At 35.4% G+C, this 25197-nt stretch overlaps 1 protein-coding gene across 4 annotated transcripts in view; it reads right to left on the bottom strand.

Moving 5' to 3' along the window:
• Positions 1-25197, bottom strand: part of LRBA (LPS responsive beige-like anchor protein) — a 727902-nt gene that overhangs the window by 656113 nt on the left and 46592 nt on the right. The window lies entirely within an intron of this gene.

Raw genomic sequence — 25197 nt, 5'->3', positions numbered from 1 at the left:
CATGAGAGTGGGCTACAATTTGAGTGTAAAACATATACATGCAGACATATGCCTAAGAACAATACACAAGAAACTAAATAGTGATTGCCTCTGAAGAGGTAACTGAGCATCTGGGGAACGAGGGCCAGGGGAGAGTTTGTAGTATACATACACTTTTGGACATCCTCCACACAGATCTGAATAGGTCAAAAACCTAGTTGCAGGACTTCCCTGGTGGCACAGTGGTTAAGAATCCGCCTGCCAATGCAGGGAACACGGGTTCAAGCCCTGGTCCAGGAAGATCCTACATACTGTGGAGCAACTAAGCCTGTGCACCACAACTACTGAGGCTGCGCTCTAGAGCCCGTGTGCCACAACTACTGAGCCCGTGTGCTGCAGCTACTGAAGCCCGCGCACCTAGAGCCTGTGCTCCGCAACAAGAGAAGCCACCTCATTGAGAAGCCCCCGCTCTGCAACGAAGAGTAGCCCCCGCTCACCACAATTAGAGAAAGCCAGTGCGCAGCAACGAAGACCCAATGCAGCCATAAATAAATAAATAAATAAATAAATTTATTATTTAAAACAAACCTAGTTGCAACTAACTTAAGTTACCTTACCTTCCCCTTAACATTACTTACATCAATCTTTCATTTTGATCTGTGTTTATTACCATCAGTAACCACCCTTCCAAGAAGCTGTAGAATTAATTTTTGAAAGTAATTTCCAAAAAACCTCCAAATATTTCACCAGATTTTAAATTGAGTTTATACTGTGAGAGCAGTATCCAGACAGGTGTTTCAAATATTTCTCCATTGCTTTAAATATTATAAAATATGCCTTTCAAGGAGAAAATTGAGGACAGAAATTGGTACATACAAATATGTGGCATATTTGATATACTATATATATGCATATCTATTATACCTAAAAATCATGCACAGGGTCTACAGTATGTCACATTAACCCTTTCTAATAGTTATTTGAAACTGATCAACCTTCAAAACACAAATTTGTTTCCAATGACAGGGATTATAATCCAAGTCTAGGCACTGGCTAGTTATTATGTGAGCTGTAGTAATGGCTGTGCACTACAAAATGTAATCTTCCCAAATGTCACAGTAAATTATGAATATCTGAGCAGCCTGATGCACTTTACTAGCCATGAAATGTGAAAATGTAATCTTATTACCTTTTTTATGGTTGTATTTTTTTGAATAATGTAGCCTGGAAACTGATGTATAGTCTTTTTCTGTTTAGCATGATTTGGTCTCCTTTGCTATACAGAACGTTTTTCAAAACTCTCCATTTCAACATATTTTAGTCTTGGTCTGAACCTCATAAACAATTTATATAGCCACCTTCAGGGTGGCATAACATGCTTTCTATAGGTTATAGTTTAAATGTACAAGATTATAGAAATTTTAAAGTGTATTATTCAAAGAATCTAAATAAACCTTCACAAGTTTTGTATTAGGAGTTTAATTGGGCACAAAGATTATTTTCTTCACGACGGTTACATTAATTAAAGGCTTGAAGCTGAAATTAGTCATTAAACCTAAGTCACTTGTATTTTCAAAAAACCAAGAAACAAATATAGACCAAAAATAATTATTTTCTCTTCAAAAGATTTATAAAACTGGAAAGACTATCATACATAGAAAATTCTAATACTTCAAAGTAAAGCTATGTTTTCCCTGGAAACTTGCTAAATTTTTCCTCAAAGATGTAGCAGGAGTACAGTATAGCAGAAACTGGACAGAGGACAATCGCAGCTTATGCCCCTAACTAGATATTTCCTATATTTTGTCTAAGCCATCCAATTTTTGGTACTGTGCTACAGCAGCCGTAGCAAACTGATACACCTCTGTATTCCCTAGGGTTCATTTTTGATGTTGCCTACTAAATATCCCAGTAAGGGTTCATGTAACTCTTTAAAAAGCCAGACCATGACCTAGAAACTGTGTTCAGCTTACCTCCTCCCAGCACTTTCATTTAATAGAGACAGCACTTCACTTTCCTTTCAGAAATAGTTCGGTAATTTGTTCTCAGCTTTTCAAAAATAAAAAATATATTGTTGAGGGACTTCCCTGGCAGTCCAGTGGTTAAGACTCTGCATTTCCACTGCAGGGGCACAGGTTCGATCCCTGGTTGGGCAACTGACATCCCATGTGCCACATGGTGCAGCCAAAAAAAAAAAAAAAAATCTGAGAACTAAAAGAGCTAAGCAAAGTCCCAGAAGGCAAGAGAGAGAGGCAATATGAAAGAGAGGTTGAGAGACATAGAGGATAATACGAGAAGGACAAACAACTGTTTAATAGAAAGGTCCAAAAGTAAAGGAAGGAAAGATGGTATATTCATCTATAATAACTGAGCCCTTTCTAATAGTCATCAATACTGTGAATCCTCCGAATTTGAACACAAAAAGCCCCAATTCTTACACAAGATTTAACACTACAGATACTACACTAATATAATCAGACTTATTTTGGTAATGTCAGGTCTACTTTCAGATCAGAAATTTCCTGGATAGTAATATTTTTCTCTGCTGGAATTTTAATTTATGTAAGTAAAGACAGCAAGGTGTTTCTCTCACTGCTATAGATATAAGTAGAAATAATTATGAACTAGATGCAATACATGTAAGAAAAGGCAATAAGTTCATTATGCATTACAGTAATTATGACCCTTAGTAAAATGACATATCCCATCCAAAGAATTTCACACAAATATAAGAGTCTAAAATATATCCTAATTTTTAGGTACTGGCAATCAAATCTGCTATTTTAGGATCCAATATGAATTATAAAATACTTTCAACAGTAAGGGTTGGATTAAACAAATTTTCTTTTTAGCACTTCACTCTGATTCTCCCTTGTCCCTTCTAAAACTATGATTTTTAAAAACTATATCCAAGTCCTAGGAATTACAGAATATTTAGTCTAATACAAGAAATTTCTCATTTCAGAAAATTAGGTTAAATTTGCTATTCTCTACGATTGGCTTCTCACTTTCCTGTATCGTTTGAAGAACCGTATCTTAACATTTTCTTAAGACCTATCTCTTCTGAGACCCATTCTGACCTTTCCAGCTTACAATAAACCTGGATGACCCATATTATATTACCAATATTCAAATGTTTCTGAGTATAACAAGTTCATATGATTTAACCTAATATTTCAATCGTATCATACATTATTTTTTCATATCACAAATTTTAATCACCTTTTTTAAAGATTTTTTTGATGTGGACCATTTTTAAGGTCTTTACTGAATTTGTTACAATGTTGCTTGTTTTTTATGTTTTAGTTTTTTGGCCACAAGTCATGTGGGATCTTAGCTCCCGGACCAGGGATCAAACCTGCACCCCCTGCACTGGATGAAGTCTTAACCACTGGACCACCAGGGAAGTCCCCCACTTCTTCTTCAATTATTTTCCATAAATCTTTTCCACTCAAAGGGTATAAATGATGATCCCAGAAAATAGGAACCATTTCAAAAAATACTTTTTATCCTTTTTAATCTTAGCACTATGTTTGACATGTAATGGATCCTTAGTATATATACCATTAGGTTTAAATATTGTTTATTATTTTCATAATTTAAAAATTAAAGAAACAAATTTGAGTTCTTACTACATCCCAGTGCAATAAGCAAGAAACCTGAAGTCCTACTTCTAGTATCTTAATCTCTCTCCAAAAGATAAAGTAGGCACTAAAGTTTCAACAATAAAATAATGAAGTATTAAGATCCCTGAAAAAGCTCAACCCATTTCATGAAAGCATTTGTCCACATAAAGATCTGTACATGAAAGTTTACAGCAGTTTTATTCATAATCACCAAAAACTGGAAACAATTCAGATGTCCATCAACTAATAAATGGATAAACACATTGTGGTACAACCATACAACAGAATACTAATCAGCAATAATAAGGAACAAATTAGCAATACCATTAACAATATGAATCAATCTCAAAAACATAATACTAAGTCAAAGAAGTTAGACATAAAAGCTACATATTGTATGATTCCATTTATATGATGCTCTGGAAAAGAAAAAAGTATAGGGAAAGAAGTTAGATCAGTGGTTGCCAGGGGCTGAGGAAGGAGGGACAGAATTAACGACAGAAAAACATGAAGGGACTTTTCTGGGATGATAAAATTTTCAATATCTTGATTACAGTACTGGACACCCAAGCAAATCCATGTGTCAAACTTCATAAAACCGTACATCTAAAAAGAGTGAATTTTACTGTATGTCTTAGTAAACTATGGTTTAAAATAAATCTAAAAAAACAAGCTCAAGTCATTTATATCAAAGGTAAGAGAAAAGTAAAATCCACTGACTAGAGGCAACAATGTAGAATTCAGATGGAGAAGACACGGAATACAAGGAAATTAGAAGAGGTGAACAGAAATTTTTAATCCTTAGCATTCTGTAATGTATACTACAATCACAAATACCCCAGGAAGAGTAAAAAGAATAGAATTATACCATAATCTCACAGTGAGACTGATCTGGGCTTGGAGGCCTTACACTAATATATTAACAAAGATTATCAAGATTTTCTACAATCATAAAATTCCAAATATGCAAATTAAGAGAATTAAAGTAAACTCCATAAGGAACAATTATAACTTCCTGTCAGCCATTTAAAATTACTCCCTTTGAGTTTTTTGTCCTCCTTCTTCCACTTACTGTCTTTCAGGTCTTTCACTAATTTGTTAGAATGCCCAAAAGCATCAGTAGTTTCAGTAATATTACCAACACACTTATACTGATATAAAATTTCCATTTCTACTATTGTAACTAATCCTTACAAGAACGAGGTAAGTCATATATATCAATTATTTCACAGCTATTTATACAGGAACAAAAAGACTGTGTATTAATTCACAGCCAAAACTTCTAATCAGACTATTTGACTCCTAGCCTTATGCTTTCCTTACATCTTCATTAATAATCCAACATTTAAGTTGGGTTTTCTAAAGTTTCTTTATATAGTGAACTACAGTAAGTATTTGAAATTTTTGTGAACTTCACTATCTACAGGAAATTAGTCAAAATGCATGTCTGATAATAAATTATCATCTTTGTAGTTTTTTAAATCCCCAAATGTACCAGAAAGTAGCAAATAACCTCTGCTCTCTCACTGTTCATTGTACCTTTCATAAGAATTAGAAATTTTCACTGCACTATGGCATGTATACAAAACCAGTATTAAGCAAAAAGTTTCTATGATTAAATAAGCCTGAGAAACACTGGATTAAACAAGGCGAGACATGTTTACACGATGAAATTCTCAGAGCTTTAATATGCCACTGTGCATTATAAATGTCAAAAGATGTATAACCAATGTATGGACTTCCCACAACTTATGTGACAATGAAACAAATCTTTTTCTTTTAACTTTTTTTTTTTTTGACAAGAGCTTTTCACAGTAATGGCATTCTTCAAAAGCTTTTCTGAGAAACACAGGATAATGTATTGTGTTCTTGAAGTTTATTGGTATGAATAATGACAGAATTAACTATGTTTACACAAACATTTAGAAGGCCTTTCACATTTTTAGGTAAATGTTTTAAACAACCTACTTATTTTTCATAGGTTTCTTTTTACGATTTATAGAATTTAATAATTAGGCAAAGAAAGAGACATCTTAAATTAAGATTACTTCAAGGGAAAAGAAAATATGAGCAATCAAAATCCATCAAAATGAACCCCTATCGAGACTTCCCTGGTGGTCCGGTGGTTAGGAATCCACCTTCCAATGCTGGGGACATGGGTTTGATCCCTGGTTGGGGAACTAAGATCCCATATGCCATGGGGCAACTAAACCTGTGCGCCACAACTACTGACCCCACGCACCACAACTAGAGAGCCCTCACGCCACAACTAGAGAACCTGCGTACTCTGGATCCTGCACACCACAACTAGAGAGCCCGTGTGCCACAACTACTGACCCCACATGCTCTGAAGCCTGTGCACCACAACTAGAGAGAAGCCCATGCGCCGCAACTAGAGAAGACTGTGCACCACAATGAAGCACCCACACGCCACAACAAAAGATCCCGCATGCTGCAACGAAGACCCAATGCAGCCAAATAAATAAATATATTATATATGTATTTTTTATTTTTTAATGAACCCCTATCCCTTCATGAACAATTCAGTCTAAAAGCCAAGCAAGACAGACATCTCCCACATTAAATTAGAGCTGCTCAGTGTGCCAACAGAATTCAGCAGAAGTAACGTGTGATTTCCAAGGCTAGGTCATTGAGGACTTTATGGCTTCCCTTGTATCACTCATTCTGAGGAAAATCAGCCACCATGTCATGAGGATACTCAAGCAGCTCTGTGACAGACCCTCTTGGAGAGGAACAGAGGCCTCCCACCAATATTCAGCACCGACTTGCCAGTCACATAAGAAGCCTTGGAAGCAGGTCCTCCAGCCTCAGTTAAGCCTTCAGATGACTGTAACCCCAGCCAACGTCTTAAACGCAACCTCCTAAGAGACCCTGACCTAGAACTATCCAGTCAGTCTGCCCCTAAATTCCTGACCCACAGAAACTGTGAGCTGATAAAAGTTTATTACTGGGCTTCCCTGGTGGTGCAGTGGTTAAGAATCTGCCTGCCAATGCAGAGGACATGGGTTTGAGCCCTGGTCCGGAAAGATCCCACATGCCACGGAGCAACTAAGTCCATGCGCCATAACTACTAAGCCTATGCTCTAGAGCTCACGTGCCACAACTACTGAAGCCCGGGCACCTAGAGCTTGTGCTCCGCAACAAGAGAAGCCACTGCAACAAGAAGCCTGTGCACCACAACGAAGAGTAGCCCCCACTTGCCGCAACTAGAGAAAGTCCATGCACAGCAACGAAGACCCAACACAGCCAAAAATAAATAAATAAAATAAATTTTTTTTAAAAAATGTTTATTACTGTTTTAAGTTGCAAGGTTTGGGGATAATTTGTTACACAGCAATAAATAATTGCAAATCAAACAGTTAATAGCAGTTGGGGAAAACTTTTTTACCCTATATATTTCTGTGCTTTTTTTTTGAATCCTAATACAAAATAAAATAAATAATAATTATTAAAAATACAAAACAATAATAGCATACATGTATTGAGTGACTACTGTGAGTTAATATAAAAATACAAGCTATTACTAATAACATAATATAAAACAATAATAACATACATGGAGTGATTACTGTGAACTATGCACTGTGCCAAGCACTTCACATGAATTATCATTTTTAATTACCACACACACACACACAAAAAAACCAATACCACCACGACAATATCTCCACTTAATAGATGAGGAACTAAAACATAAGTAACACACAAACTCACAAGGTGGATGAACCAGGGTTTCACTTGATAAAAATAAAACAGGTATAGCTGGAGTAGCTTTTTGCCCTCTACCTTCTTCCCTCCCTAGAACACAGACATGATTCCCAGAGGTACAGTAGCCATCTTGCTATCATGCGGCTTACAAGCATAAGGACAGACAAAACGCCAATACATTAAGAATAGTAAAAGGGGGACTTCCCTGCACAGTGGTTAAGAATCCACCTGCCAATGCAGGGGACACGGGTTTGAGTCCTGGTCCGGGAAGATCCCACATGCCACGTTGCAACTAAGCCCGTGCGCCACAACTACTGAACCTGCACTCTAGAGCCCGCGAGCCACAACTACTGAGCCTGCGTGCCACAACTACTGAAGCCTGCATGCCCTAGAGACCGCACGCCAAACTACTGATCCCACATGCTGCAACTACTGAGGCCTGCACACCTAGAGCCCATGCTCTGCAACAAGAAAACCACCACAATGAAAAGCCTGCACACTGAAATGAAGAGTAGCCCCCGCTTGCCGCAACTATAGAAAGCCCACATGCAGCAACGAAGACCCAATGCAGTTAAAAAAAAAAAAAAAAAAAAAAAGAATGGTAAAAGGAAAGGCATAAAGTATGTAGCTCTTGAAGCATTATTAAGTAGAACCACTAGTGCCAGCAACTGCCTGCTTCCAAACTCCTTGTTATGTGAGAAAAATAAAACCTGTATTTCATGAAATTGCTATTAGATGTGTATTCTGCTACTTTCAGCAGAACACAAACCTAATATAAAGAGGTTCAACAAATGGTGCGTAAATGAATGAGTGGGTTTTCAGAAAAAGCTATCTTGTTTAGCCACACAACAAAAACTCTTTGTTTTTAATATGATTCAAAAGCATGTGTTTTAATTTAAGCTACTACAATTCATTTTGTACCTTAGAAAAATTCTTTCTATCACAAAGTGATAACCAAACACAATTAAACTGAATACACACAACAGAAGTAAAAACGATGAACAGCAATTCCTGTTTTATGAAATATAATATCTCTGGATAAACAATAGTAGCTATTTTATTGCATTTGTCTAAATAATAAAATATTCCAAGAAGGTTAACTTTAATGAGATAAATGATACAATAATACCAAGTTTTCACATACAAAGGTATCAATGGATATTCTAGAATCAAAAGGTAAAGACTTCCGGTATTAAATTTATTCAAACAAAACAATGCAAGCTCTGATAAGTAAGAGGGTATGGGGGGGAGGAGTTATTATGGGATTATATAAAATCATGTGTGAGAAACCTCTGAAAATTGTAAAGCACTAATCTTTCACTGAATTAAAAAAAAATTCTAGTAGTACATATTTTATAAGCAAAAGAATAATATTCATCACAATATACCAAATCTCTGTAATACTAAATTTCACTGTTATTTTACTTTCGTGCTTTTTAAGACAACATAGACTAAAAAATACTACATTTAACTAATCTCAAAATAGTCCAATCCCCAAATTTTACACAAGTGAATTTTTTAGACTCCACATGTTTTACTGTGGTAGAATCTCACTGTACATAAGTAATAAATATTAAAATAAAGAATAGTAAACGATCAGATTCCATTATAATTTAATTAATGGATAAGCCTTTGGTTTAAGATCATTCTTAACACTGAACAAAATGTAATAAAACGTTATCTTAAGACAGTTACTAGCGGAGAGAAAGAAAGTTCAACACGTAGGTGGGAACATAACCATCAGCTTTTACTTTTCATCAACGCTTTACTGAGAGAGTTAGCCAAAATAGTATCTTATTCCCCAAATCAACGTCTGCTGAAAAAGAGGCTATTTAGGCTTACAAATGTGTTATTCAGTGACCACAAGAGCAATGTACTAATTCATGGCGCCAAGAAAGTATTCTCTGAATTAGGATATGAAAGGTACAAAACTTTACTAAAATGTTTAATAATAAATTTTCAATAAATTAAAATTTTTAATAAAATTTTACAAGTATTCTTATATCTCAAAAGCACCTTCTAAGATGGTGATATTTGGTTTCAGTCTCATGTGCATTTTCTCATTCAGCCAAAGGTCTATTTTGTACACCTCTAACATACACATATCATATTTGTGCATGTATGATAGTATTTTTATAGAAAAAGCCTGAGGAATATGCACCAGGCTGTTCGTGATAGTTTGGAGAATGGGATTATAAAAGGATTTCACTTTCAAAATCCTACATTCATGACACATTTCAATTTTTCAAAATATGTATATATTTTCTTTGAACCCAAAGGGAAAAAAATAGCATCCTAATCTTCTCAAAATGCACTGAACATTTATGTGTAAAACTAGACAGGAAAAATTATGCTTCTTAGTTTGTACACTATCTGTAACAAATCAAACTGTATGCATTTCCATCAAAATTGAGGGAAAGACAGCTCCTGGCAACAATGATGTGAAATGAAAATCAGGAGTACAGTCTCAATTATTACCAATGAAAGATGAGTAAAATATCATTATTTACCTTTTAGTGTGATGTCTTAATTTTAGTGTTAGTAAAGTGCTTTAATGGGACACTCCCAAACTATATTTTGCCCAAGATCCTTAACCATAAACAATTACACATTGAGATTTTTCAGAAATAACGAGATTATTTCTAACGAGAAACAGTAGTTAAGAGCATCAGCTCTGGAGCCAGACTATCTGGACTTGACTTCTGGGTCTACCAGATACCAAAGGCATGGGCATGGGCAGGACAGTTCACCTCTCTGTGGCTCACTTCCTCATCTTTAAAACTGGGGTAATAACGGTACCCATCTCTTAAAGTTGTTGTGAAGATTAAATGAACTAATACATATCTTCGTTAATGCATATCCTCTTAGATGAGGATACTGGAACTCACACTTCCTTCCACCTCCTATTAAAATTCTCACTTCAAGAATAATATTTTTGGGTATATGCCTAGGAGTGGGGTTGCTGGATAATATGGTAGTTCTATTTTTAGTTTTTTTAGGAACCTCCATACTGTTCTCCATACTGGCTGTACTAATTTACATTCCCACCAACAGTGTAGGAGGGTTCCCTTTTCTCCCCACCCTCTCCAGCATTTATTGTATGTAGATTTTTTGTTGATGGCCATTCTGATCATAATTTGGAAAGACACATGTACCCCATTGTTCACTGCTGAACAATAGCCAGGACATGGAAGAAACTTAAATGTCCATCAAAAGAGGAATGGATAAAGAAGATGTAGTACATATACACAATGGAATATTACTCAGCCATAAAAAAGAACAAAATAATGCCATTTGCAGCAACATAGATGGACCTACAGATTGTCATACTGAGTGAAGTAAGTCAGACACAGAAATACAAATATCGTGTGACACTACTTATATGTGGAATCTAAAAAAAGGGTACAAATGAACTTATTTACAAAGCAGAAGTAGAGTCACAGATGTAGAAAACAAACTTATGCTTACAAAGGGGATGGGGGGGCACAGAGGGATAAACTGGAAGATTGGGATTGACATATACACACTACTATATATAAAATAGATAACTAATAAGAACCTACTGTATAGCACAGGGAACTCTACTCAATACTCTACTCAATACATTTCAATGGCCTATATAGGAGAAGAATCTAAAAACAAAGTGTATGTATGTCTATGTATAACTGATTCACTTTGCTGTACACCTGAAACTAACACGACATTATAAATCAACTATGCTCCAATAAAAATTTTTTTTAATTTAAAGAAAAAAAAGAATAATAACTTCATCTGACAGTCATGGTAAAGCTGTGGTCTGTCAGTCTTTCTTCCTAGTGAACTGAAAACAAACTGGAAATAAACAAATCAAAAGAAAAAGCATATTCCACTTAAAACAAAATATCACCCTAATGTAATGCACTAACATAACTACTTTAACATCAAGGTAAGCTAAAGGTGACAGCCCTTTCTGTTGTGCTATTATCATTCTGATTTCTAAGTCACTTCTTCATTATATGACAATATGATCCATACTTTAGTTTTCTTTGTTCCTGTCTTCCCCCCAACCCTTGGCCACGCTGCATGGCTTGTGGGATATTAGCTCCCCAACCAGGGATTGAACCCGGGCCCTCGGCAGGGAAAGCACAGAGTCCTAACTACTGGACTGCCAGGGAATCCCCATTCCTGTCATATTTAACCGTATGACTGTATTCCTTAAAACCTTTCAACACCAAACAAAAAAGATACATATCATTCCTCAATGCCTTTATCATAACTCTCTCATACCATCATCCCTTTATTATTATTAATTTAACTAACACACTACCTCTACTATCATCATCACCACATTACACTCCACATCCCTGTCCCAGTACCTTAGATATACTCCATCCCAAGGTATACAAATGTCCTACCATCTTCACATTTCAGAATAGTGTTGTAAAGTGTGTCTATGCTATATTCTCATCATTTTTTGTACATTATTCTCCATTTTGGCACTACTTCTCTTCTCTCCCCAAATGGAAGTAATCTTATCTTCTCCACTGGATGCTCAATCATTTTCCTCCAAGAGGAAAATCCCACCCAGATCTATATTCTATTAAAGTGCCCAAAACTTCATCTCTCCCATGAGTTTCTCCTTCATTCTCAGGGAAAAAAGTAGCATTGTATCATAAAAGTAACTCTTCCTCCCTTAATAATTGATAGAACTACTATACAGAAAATCAGCAAAGATAAGAAGAAACAGAGAACACCATCAACCAATAGGAATTAATTCACATTTATAGAAGACTCAACCCACCAAAAGTAGAATACATATTGTTTTCAAGTGATCATAGAATGTATACCAAATTAGACTGTATCCTGGACATAATGCAAACTTCAAATTTAAAGGAACTGAAATCATACCAAGTGGATTCTCTGACCATAGTGGAATCAAACTAGAACTCAGTTACAGAAAAACAAAGATACCAGAAAAATCTCCATACACTTGAAAAGTAAAAATTAATTGTCTAAATAATAATGGGTCAAAGAGGAAGTCTCAAAGGAACTTTAAAAATGCCATGAACTGAATCAAGATTAAAATACAACATATCAAAATTTGTGGGCCATAACTAAAGCAGTGTTCTGAGGGAAATTTATAGCACTAAATGCATATATTAGGAAAAAAGAGAAGTCTTAAAACAGTAATATAAGCTTCAATTTTAAGAACCTAGTAGAAGAGCAAAATAAATCAAAAGCAAGCAGAAGTAAGGAAATAACAAAGAGAAAAGCAATGGTCTATGATTGAAAGCAGGAAAACAACAGAGTAAAGCAATGAAATAAAGGGCTAGTTCTTTGAAAAGAATCGATAAAATTGAGAAAACTTTAGCAAGATTGACAAAGAAACAAGAGAGAAGACACAAATTACCACAATCAAGAATGAAACAGGGAATATCACTACAGACTATGCAGATCACAAAGAATAATACCACAAATCACTTAAATACATAATATGACAAAATGTAGATTAAATGGACCAATTCCTCAAAAAGCACAAGCTACCACAACTTACCCAATATGAAATACATAATTTGTATAACCCTATAACTGTTAAGGAAATTAAATTCATAACTTTAAAATTCTCAAAGAAATCTCTAGGTTCACATGGTTTCACTAGAGAATTCTACCAAATGTTTAAAAAAGAATTAACAATTTTACACTCAACTCATTGTATGAAGTTACTATTACTCTGATACCAAAACCAGAGAAAGACTTTTAAAAAAAGAACACTATACACCAATATCCCTTATGAATATAGACCCCAAATTTCTTAACAAAATATTGGCAAGTAGAATTCAGCAATATATAAGAATTATACACCATGGATTTTATCCCAGGGAGGCAACATTGTTCCAGTACTCAAGAATCAATGTACCTCATCATTTTAATAGGCTAAAAAGAGAAAAAGCACGTGATTTTATCAGTTAATGCAAAAAAAAATCATTTAACAAAAATACAACACCCACTCATGATAAAACCTCTCAGAAAAAAAACAGGAATAAAGGGGAACTTCCTCAACTTGATAAAAAGCATGTATATGAAATTATGGTAAAGGACTGAATGCTTTCACACTAGGATCAGGAACAAGGCAAGGATCTGTGCTCTCACTACTTTTATTCAATACAATGCTGGAAGTTCCAGTCAGGGCAATTATTGGCAAAGGAAGGAAATAAAAGGCATACAAATCAGAAAGGAAGAAATAAAACTGTCTCTATTTTCAGATAACATGATTATCTATGAGAAAATCCAAGGCATTTCACAAAAAAAAAAAAAACACTTAGACCAAATAAGTGAGTTCAGCAAGGTCAGAGGTAATAACACACACAAACCATTGTATTTCTTAAATTGTATTTTTACATACTAGCAATAAACATGTAGACAATGAAATTAAAAATGTAATACTATTTACAATCATTCAAAAAACTCTGAAATACTTTTAGATGTAAAGCGAACCAAACATGTACAGGACTTGGATGCTGAAAACAATAAAATGATGATGAAAGGAACAAAAAAAGATCTAATTAAATGTAGAAACATACTGTGTTCACAGTATAGGCATCAATTCTCCCCACACTGATATATAGCTTTAATACAATTCCTAGCAGAATCTCAGCAAGATTTTTTGCAGATACAGAAAGATTATTCTAAAATCTATATTGAAAAGCAAAGGAACTAGAATACCAAAAAAAAAAAATCTTTAAAAAGAAAAAGTGGGAGGAATTCATCTACTCAACTTCGAGACTTATATTGCTACACTATGAGGTACTGCCAGAGTGACAGGCACATAAATCAATAGAACACAAAAGAGAATCCAGAATTAGACCCACACAAATATCCCAATTGAGTTTCAACAATTCAGTGGAGAAATTTCAACAAATAATGCTAGCACAATTAGATATCCATAAAAAAACAAATGAATCTTTACCTAAGTATCATACCTTACACAAAAACTAACTCAATACAGATAACAGATTTAAACGTAAAACATAAAACTTTTAGGAAAACACACAGGAGAAAATCAGGATTTAGGACTAGGCAGAGTTCTTAGACTTGATGTGAAAAGCAAGACACATAAAAGGAAAACTGATAAACTGGGCTTTATCTAAATTAAAAACTTTTGCACTAGCACAGGGAGATCAGCTCGGTGCTTTGTGACCGCCTGGAGGGGTGGGATAGGGAGGGTGGGAGGGAGGGAGACGCAACAAGGAAGAGATATGGGAATATATGTATATGTATAACTGATTCACTTGGTTATAAAGCAGAAACTAACACACCATTGTAAAGCAATTATACTCCAATAAAGATGTAAAAAAAAAAAAAAAAAACTTTTGCACTCCAAAAGATCCTGTTAAGAGGATGAAATGATAAGCTACAGACTACAATATTTGCAAACCACGTCTGACAAAGGAATAATATCTAAAAAACATTCAAAATTCAACAGCAAAGAAAACAAACAATCCAATTAGAATACTAGAACCAAAAATCCAATTGTCAAAAAACAAGAACACACATTTCACAGAAGAAGATATATGTAGATGACAAATAAGCACATGAAAAGATGTTCAACATCATTAGCCATTAGGGAAATGCAAATTAAAACTACAATGAGATATCATTACAAATCTATCACAATGGCTAAAATAAAAAATAGTGACAAACATCAAATGCTGACAGGGATGTGGAGAAACTGAATCACTCATATGTTGCTAATTCATATGTAAGATTACTTAGTCACTGTAAAAGAGTTTGGCACTTTCTTAAAAAGAAAAAATAAATATGCAACTACTACATGATGTAGCAAATGCACTCCTGGCATATTTCCCAGAGAAATGAAAACTTATATTCATACAAAAAGCTGTACACAAGGGACTTCCCTGGTGGCACAGTGGTTAAGAATATGCCTGCCAATTCAGGGGACACGGGTTCAAGCACTGGTCCGGGAAGATACCACATGCTGCAGAGCAACTAAGCCCATGTGCCACAACTACTGAGCCTGCGCTCTAGAGCCCGTGAGCCACAAGTACTGAAGCCCACACGCCTAGACCCATGCTCCGCAACAAGAGAAGCCACCGCAATGAGAAGCCTGCACACGGCAATGAAGAGTAGCCCCCTGCTCGCTGCAACTAGAGAAAGCCCACGTGCAGCAATGAAGACCCAATGCAGCCAAAAAATAATAAATTAACTAATTTTTTTTTAAAGCTGTACACAAATGTTTATGGTAGCTTTATTCAACATAGCCAAAAAATGGAAACAACTTAGAAGTCCTTCAAAAGGTACAATGGTTAAACAAACTGGTATATTCATACTATGGAACACTACTCAACAATTAAAAAACAAAAAAACTACTGATACACACAACAATCTCAATGAATCTCCAGAGAACTGTGCTAATACAAAACACAACAAAAGGTCATATAGTATATGATTCCTTTTATATAAAATTCTTGAACTGACAAAATTATAGAACTGAAGAACAGATTGGGGGTTGCCAGGGCTTAAAGAGGGGTGCAGCAAGGATGAATGTAACTATGAATATAAAAGAGCAACAGCAGGGAGCCTTATGCGATGGAAATTTTCTGTATCTTGATTATATCAATGTCAATATTGTACTTATAGTTTTGTAAGATTTTCCAACTGGATAACTGAGTAAAGGGTATAAGGAATATCTCTGTATTATTTCTTACAACTACATGTGAATCTACAGTTATCTCAAAATAAAGTTTAATTAAAAAAAATAATCAAATGTATCTGAAGTGTAACTTTGTCATAGGATTAGCTGTTTCACTGATTATTTCCCATTGAAAAGAAAACTGTACTAACCTAGAGGAATCTCTCATAGGCAGGAAATGAGAGCCAGATTAAAGGGCATTCAAGAAACTCCTGTGAGTACAAATTCTGAGGCCACCTAAAGACATATAGTGCCAGTTTCTTTAACTCTCCCTACTTCCCCACCCCAGTTAAAAAAAAAAAATGTTGCTATAATGCTTAATCACTTACCCTACACCTAAAAAAAGTGGCCATATAATACACAAAAAAGGATTAAGCATATATTGATATCACATAGTTTAATTATATATCCTATTTACTTACATCAAATACTTGCATTATAGAATAAACACGCAGATTCAAACCTTCAAACAGGAAATGAAATTTTCTTAATCTATTACATAACTTAGGATTCGTATGTGCACTAAAGGCTAATAAATCATTTAAACCTTCATACACAGAACCTTTTTAAATTTGCATTTATCTACAGTAAATACTGCCATGTTCTTTAATAGCTTGCTAGTTCAATCTAGCAAACTAGTGATTTACAGCAATAACGTATTTTAAAATTCAGAAATCTGTCACTGTGTGACAACCAGTCACAAGTCCACTGAACTTACATTATTTGGAATCAAAACATCATAGGTTATAAAAAAGATAGCAAAACATCATGCAGTCTATAGTCAAATCAATTACTTCAGTATTTGAGTTTGATTTTATGTTTATAACTGTTTAAAACTACAGCATCACATGCACTTTAAGATCCCTTATAGCTTTAACAAGATTAGTTGTATTATGTTATCACTGTCTCAGTGCCTTCAAGCTATTTTAAAATACATTGTTAAATTCCATAAATTATAATTTGAAGACTCTGCAAATCCCATTTTGAGGAATAGCAAAATTTAGAATACATAAAAGAGAGCTCCACATTACTAACTTTTCTCCACCAAAGATGGACTTTTAGAAACTTTTAATAATTTCACATCAATATTCTTAAGTAGGAAGATTTATCAGATGTGAAAAAAGAAGCAGAGGAATAAACTGGAAACAACCTAAATGACTACTGTAATAGACAGTAGTTGTTTCTGTCTATATTGCACTCACTCTTCCTTTAATTCCCCATTCAATTTGTAGCATTCTCCAGGCAATAAAGTCACAGTACCTCACACCCAGGCCATAGAGACTGGCACATATAGTTCCCCATTCTCCTGGTCACAGTGATTAAACCACAGGCGAATATGTGGTGTAAGTCAGGCCAATCAAAATCATTATCAACAATTTTTTTTTTAATTAGGAGTTGAAAAGACTCTTTCTGACCTTTGGGGCCAAAAGATGGAAAGATAGGTAAATTGGCGGCTTCTAGCAGACATCTTCCCTGCCGTGTGTACAGAGAAACCCACTGGTTCCATAAATGGAGAAAGAATGTTCTAATTGCATCAACTTGCTAGTTCCAGCACCTGGTTCCAGAGCTCCCCTGGTTCTCACAACCTCATTCAATGATCTATCCTGGTCCTATAGTCCAATCAACCCCCATTATACTTAAGCTAGTTTGATACAAGTTTCTATCTCTACAACCAAAAGAAGTCCAGACTAATCTGAGAAAGAAGAAACTAGCTGAACTGGGTGTGAACTAGCAGCATAAACTAGCACATGAATACATTGTATATAATGCAGCCACTTTTTTAAATGAAGTATTTCATTTTCATCCATATTTCCCTACTAACAGTCTAACTACATTAGACCCAATGCCTTCTTTTTATTTAAAAAAAAAAAAAACTTTGTTAACACTCCTATACTACCTGAAATAAATTTCATATACAGGATTTCATCATTTCTTTAAAAAAAAAAAACTCAAAAATCAGAATGTGTCTTATAATCAGTGGCATCATAAATTATAACTAACAGGTTTTTTCCTTAATGTTCAATAAAATAATGGGAAATGTTTCAACTAATGTCATCTTAGATTTGATAAAATGTAACAGATAATAAAACTGACCAAGAAAAAACAAAAAAAAATTATACAGTACCCTAACCAAAATAAAAGAGAAACAAAAATAACTTAAAATATTTCTTCAATATACAAATCCTTGTTAATGACCACCTAAATAAAGAATCTATATGAATGTATGTGACAATAGCTAAGCACACGGATTAAGAAGTGCATTGGATACTCATACTCTATTGTATACCAACTAAACATGATTTTTAACTCTTGGTAAAGTTCCTAATAAAGTATGAACAGAAAATCAATAAGGAAACAGTGGACCTGAATTACACTTCAGACAAAATAGACCTAACAGACAGATATAGAACATTCCTTCCAACAGCAGCAGAATAAGCATTCTTCTCAAGTGCACATGGAATATTCTCCAGGACAGATCATGTGCTGGGCCACAAAACAAGTCTTAACAAATTTAAGAAGTCTTAAATCATATCAAGTATCTTTTCCAACTGCAATGGTATGAAATTACAAATCAGTAATGGGTGGAAAACTGGAAAATTCAAAAATATGTGGAGATTGAGCAAAACACTCCAGAACAACCAATGGGTCAAAGAAGAAATCAAAAGAGAAATCAAAAAATATCTTGAGATGAACAAAAAATGGAAACATAACATACCAAAACTTATGTGATAGAGCAAAAACAGTTCTTAGAGGGAAATTTATAGCAATAAACACCTATTTAAGAAAATCACTCTCAAATAAAAAACCTAACTTTATACCACAAGGAACTAGAAAAAAAAAAAGCCCAAAGTTAGAAGAAGAAAGGAAATAATAAAGATCAGATCAGAAAAGAAATGAAACATACACTAGAAAGATAATAGAAAGATCAATGAAACTAAGAGCTGATATTTTGAAAAGATAAAATTGAAAAGCCTTTAGCTTGACTAAGAAAACAAGAGTTAAAACTCAAATAAATAAAATCAGAACTGAAAGAAGAGAGACATTACAACTGATACCACAGACATACAAAGGATCATGAGAACTACTATGAACACACACATTGGAAAACCTAGAAGAAAGGGATAAATTCTTAGAAACATACAACCTACCAAGATTGAATCATGAAGACACAGAGAATCTGAACATATCCATAACGAGTAAGGAGATCGAATCAGTAATCAAAAGTCCCCCTACCAACAAAAATCCAGGACCAGATGGCTTCACTGATGAATTCAACCAAATACTAAAGAAGAACTAATACCAATACTTCTCAAAATCTTCCCAAAAACTGAAGACGACTGAACACTTCCAAACTCATTTTACAAGATCACAATTACCCTGACACCAAACCTAGACAAAGACACCACGTAAAAAGAAAATTTCAGGCCAATATTCCTAATGAACATAAATACAAAACTCCCTAACAAAAGATTAGCAATCTGGGCTTCCCTGGTGGCGCAATGGTTGAGAGTCCACCTGCCAATGCAGGGGGACACGGGTTCGTGCCCTGGTCCGGGAAGATCCCACATGCCACGGAGCGGCTGGGCCCGTGAGCCATGGCCGCTGAGCCTGCACGTCCGGAGCCTGTGTTCCGCAATGGGAGAGGCCACAACAGTGAGAGGCCCGCGTGCCGCAAAAAAGAAAAAAAAAAAAAAAAAGATTAGCAATCTGAATTCAACAGTACTTTTAAAGGATTATACATCATGATTAGGTCAGATTTATACCTGGGAAAATCATATGATCATCTCAATAGATGCAGAAAAAGTATCTGACAAAATTCTACATCCCTTCATGATAAAAACTCTCCAAAAATTAGGTGTAAAAGGAATGTACCTCAACATAATAAAAGCCAAACATGATAAGCCCACAGCTAAGATCATACTCAATGGTGAAAAGCTGAAAGCTTTTCCTCTAAGATCAGGAAGAAGACAAGGGTGTTTACTCTCACCACCATGATTCAATACAATTATTGGAGGCTTAGCTAGGACAATTAGGCAAGAAAAAGAAATAAAAGCATCCAAATTGCAAAGGAAGAAATAAAATTATCTCTGTTTGAAGATAACATGATCCTATAGAAAATTCAAGACTCTACCGAATAACTGCTAAAACTAATAAATGAACTCATTACAGTTGCAGTATAAAAAATCAGCATTAAAAAATTAAGTTGCAATTCTATATGCTAACAAGGAAGTATCTTAAAAAGACATTAAGAAAACAATCCCATTTACAATAGCAAAAGAAAGAATAAAATACTTAGGAATAAATTTAACCCAAAAGATTAAAGATCTGTACACTGAAAACCATAAGACCAATGTCATATTGATGAAAGAAATTGCAGAAGATGCAAATAAATGGAAAGATATGCCATGTTCATGGGTTGGAAGATTGTTAAAATGTTCATTCTACCCAAGGTGAAGTATAGATTCAATGTAATTCTTATCAATGGCATTTTTCATAGAAATAAACAATCCTAAAACTCAAATGCAACCACAAAAATAGCCGAAGGAATCTTGAGAAAGAAGAACAAAGCTGGAGGCATCACACTTACTGACTTCAAACTACATCACAAACCTACAGTAATCAAAACTGTATGGTACTAGCATCAAAAAAAGACACATAAACCAATGGAATAGAATTAGCCCACAAATAAATCCATGCATATATGATCAACTGATCTTCAACAAAGACACCAAAAATACACAATGGATACAGGACAGTCTCTTTGACAAACAGTGTTGGGAAAACTGGATATCCATATGCTGAAATCAGACCCTAAGCTTACACCAAACACAGAAATCAACTGAAAATGGATTTAATGGATTTAAGACTTAAATGTTAAGATGTGAAACTATAAAACTCCTAGAAGAAAACCTACGGGAAAAGTTCCATGGTCTCAGCTCTGTGTTCTCAGCAGTTATATTTTGGATTTGACACCAAAAGCACAGGTAACAAAAGCAAAAATAAACAAGCGGGACTACATCAACTAAAACATCTCCACACAGAAAAGGGAACAATCAGCAAAATAAAAGGGCAACCTATGGAATGGGAGAAAATATTTGCAAACCATATATCAGATAAGAGGTTAATTTCCAAAATATATAAGGAGCACCTACAACTCAATAGCAAAAACTAATAAGCCAATTAAGAAATGTGCTAAAGACTGGAATAGACATTTCTGCAAAGAAGACATACAAATGACCGACAGTTATATGAAAAGATGGTCAACATTATTAACCATCTGGGAAATTCTAATCAAAACTACAAAGAGGTATCACCTCACACGTAAAAGGATAGCTATTATCCAAAAAACAAACAACAACAACAACAAAAAAGCAAAAGACAACAAGTATAGGCAAAGATGTGGAGAAATTGGAACCCTTGTACACTGAGGGTGGAAATACAAAATGGTGCAACCACTGTAAAAAACAATAAGGAAATTCCTCAAAAAATTAAAAATAGAACTATCATTATGATCTAGCAATCTCACTTCTAAGTATTTATTCAAAAGAATTGAAATCAGGAGATAGAAGAGATATTAGCACTCCAATGTTCATTAAAGCACTATTCAAATACCCACAATGTGGAAACATCTAAATGTCCACTGATAGATAAATGGATAAAGAAGATATAGTATATAAATACAATGGTAAGGAAATCCTGCAACATGGATGAACCTTGAGGACATTGTGCTAAGTGAAATAAGCTAGTCACAGAAGGACAAATATTGTATGATTTCACGTATATGAAGTATCTAAAATAGTCCTAGAATCAGAGAGTAGAACGGTAGTTGCCAGGGGCTGGGGAAAGGGGGAAATGGGCAATTGCTAATGAATGGACATAAAGTCTCAATAACACAACATGAGGGACTTCCCTGGTGGCACAGTGGCTAAGAATCCACCTGACAATGCAGGGGGCCCAGATTCGAGCCCTGTTCCAGGAAGATCCCACATGCTGCAGAGCAACTAAGCCCATGCACCACAACTACAGAGGCTGCACTCTGGAGCCTGTGAGCCACAACTACTGAGCCCGTGTGCCACAACCACTGAAACCCGCACACCTAGAGCCCATGCTCCACAACACGAGAAGCCACCGCAATGAGAAGCCTGCGTACCACAATGAAGAGTAGCCCCCACTCGCCACAACTAGAGAAAGCCCATGCACAGCAACAAAGACCCAATGCAGCCATAAATAAATAAATAAATAAATAAATAAATAAATAAATAAGCAAGCAAGCAAGCACATGAAAAGCTGCTCAACATCACCAATGACTGGGTTGGCCAAAAAGGGCATTCAGGTTTTAAAAACATTAAAAAAACAATGCAACATGAATAAGTTCTAGTGATCTGCATCACTAATGCTAGATTAGATTCTACAGCCAACTAACATGTTAGTATCAATAAAGATGGCCTTTAGGGACTTCCCTGGTAGCACAGTGGTTAAGAATCCACCTGCCAATGCAGGGGACATGGGTTCGAGCCCTGGTCTGGGAAGATCCCACATGCCGCAGAGCAACTAAGCCTGTGCACCACAACTACTGAGCCTGTGCTCTAGAGCCCGCGAGCCACAACTACTGAGCCCACGCACCGCAACTACTGAAGCCCAAGTGCCTCGAGCCCATGCTCCACAACAAGAGAACCACCGCAATAAGAACCACCCGCAAACCGCAATGAAGAGTAGCCCCTACTCTCTGCAACTAGAGAAAGCCCGCACACAGCAATGAAGACCCAATACAGCCAAAAATAAATAAATTTATTTTTTAAAAAAAGATGGCCTTTAATACATGATCCATCTTCATTTTCTTTTTCATCTCGGTATTATGTGGCGTATTTTACCGCCAAAGAAAGGAAAACGCACAATGGAGGTTGTGGGGGAAGATGGGTAGGGAAGGAGAATTTAATGAATCAGCTACTTACAAAATAAACGCATTAAAAGCAAAATATCCAAGTGGTATTTCTGAATCTTATTCTCAAAAATGCTAAGCTTTTCTTTCTTGCTCTTAAGTTGATATTTCACTCTTAGTTGTACAAATTGGCTAAATGCTAAATCAGGATTCTTCTAGATAGCTTAACATATTAGAAAACCAGGAAGGTAAACAGTGCTAGAAGTTGAAGTATTTAACAGAACTAACAGATATTCCCAAACAAGAGCACCTTAAAGTCAATGAACCTGTTATTTCCCAAAACATGTTACTGTATATTTTCTATCAGTATAAACAAACAAGTACAAAGAATAGGGTTAAAATTAGACAGCTTTGGCAAGAATTAATATTTAAATGACTTCTTCAGTATCTTGCCATCAGAAATCCCCAGGTGAGGCCAGAGACAAGCTTGTGGCCTTGAAATCTAAACAACACAGAAATATATGCCTTCACCTAGCTCCTATTAGCTATTTGAGATCTACTATTCACTGAGCAAACTAAAATATCAACTAACACTGATATTTAATGAAAGCCTAATTTAATTTGAATAAATGGAAATTAAAATCAGTAAAATACTAACTACGTGAAAAAAATTCTCTCTGAAAAATAATCCAATTTAATTCAGAATTCAATATCATGTCATGACCGCTATATCAAGCATTTTAACCATGTAATAACCCCTGCACAGAAGTCATCATGGCTCATTACCTACAGAATAAACTTCCAATCACTTGGCCTACCCCACAAAATCTAAAAAAGTCTCAGTTCCCATTTTGTCCCCATATAATCTTAGTGGTCAAGCCAGTCCAGAATACTTATTATACCAAAAACAAGCTTTAAAATTTTACTTCCTTACCTTTGTTCATCCTTCAAAGCTCAATTCTCACCTTTAATATCCAGATGAAACCAAAAAGGAAGTAATGATTCCCACTCTGACTTGTCAAAGCCTGCCTATTGCAAAGCACGCGCAGTTCACGCTTACTGCTTTGGATTATTAGTTACCTTAACATGAGTCTTATCTCCATCAAGAACTGTAAACTCCTGAGAAGGAAAACTGTAGAAAGAACTACGTGTCAGGCATTATTCCCAAAAATTCTAACAACAACCCTATACAGATGGTACTATTATTCCCATTTTACAGATACAGAAACTAGATCAAAAAGATTATATAGCTTGCCCAGGATCACAGCCTAAGAAGTGACACAGTTAGGAAATCACACTGAAGTCTGTTTGATTCTGTCCAAGACACTGTCTCTTAAAAAAAAAAAAAAAAAAATTCAAAACTGTTATAAAACTCTACAGTATATATAGCATATTTTCAAAGTGTACTCACTTATGCACTTATTTCATCTTTGTAGCAACCCTTAAAGGTGATGTTTTATAGTTACTAACACCTTTCTCTAGCAAACATGCTTTCATATTTCCCTTCCTCTGGTTCTTCTGGGGGACTCTTTCCTGACTTCATATAGTCCTGGTAGGGATGTCAATCATTGCTCCTCACATCTTACTAAAATATATATTCAAAAAATAAAGGTCAAAGAACTAGTAGAATGCTTTCATTTTAGAGGACCTAGATCACAAAATACCATTCTCTTCCTAATCATAAGATATACTGAAGTTTGGGCTTCCCTGGTGGCTCAGTGGTTGAGACTCCGCCTGCCAATGCTGGGGACACGGGTTCGTGCCTCGGTTCGGGAAGATCCCACATGACACGGAGCGGCTAGGCCCGTGAGCCATGGCCGCTGAGCCTGCGGGTCCGGAGCCTGTGCTCCGCAACGGGAGAGGCCACAACAGCGAGAGGCCCGCGTACCGCAAAAAAAAAAAAAAAAAAAAAAAAAAGATATACTGAAGTTTATTTAGCAAATAGCCACAGCAAGTGAAAAAAAATAAGAGCTCTAAATTTCATCTACTGTTTCTGGTTTAGCCCAAAGAGGAAAGGGAAAAGAATTCACACGTTATAAAATACAGAGATACAATCTGAAGTTTATGGTAAAGAAGGTCAAAATTGAGATGTAAAATGATACAAATGAACTTATTTACAAAACATAAATAGACTCACAGACTTAGAGAACGAACTTACGGTTACCGAGGGGAAGGGTGGCAGCAAGGGATAGATTGGGAGTTTGGGATTGACATGTACACACCACTATATTTAAAATAGATAACCAACAAGGACCTACTGTACAGCACAGGGAACTCTGCTCAATTTTCTGTAA

The sequence above is a fragment of the Tursiops truncatus genome, chromosome 5, assembly GCF_011762595.2.
Source record: "Tursiops truncatus isolate mTurTru1 chromosome 5, mTurTru1.mat.Y, whole genome shotgun sequence".
NCBI classification, from domain to species: Eukaryota; Metazoa; Chordata; class Mammalia; order Artiodactyla; family Delphinidae; genus Tursiops; species Tursiops truncatus.
This window is presented reverse-complemented; position numbering and strand designations above follow the sequence as displayed.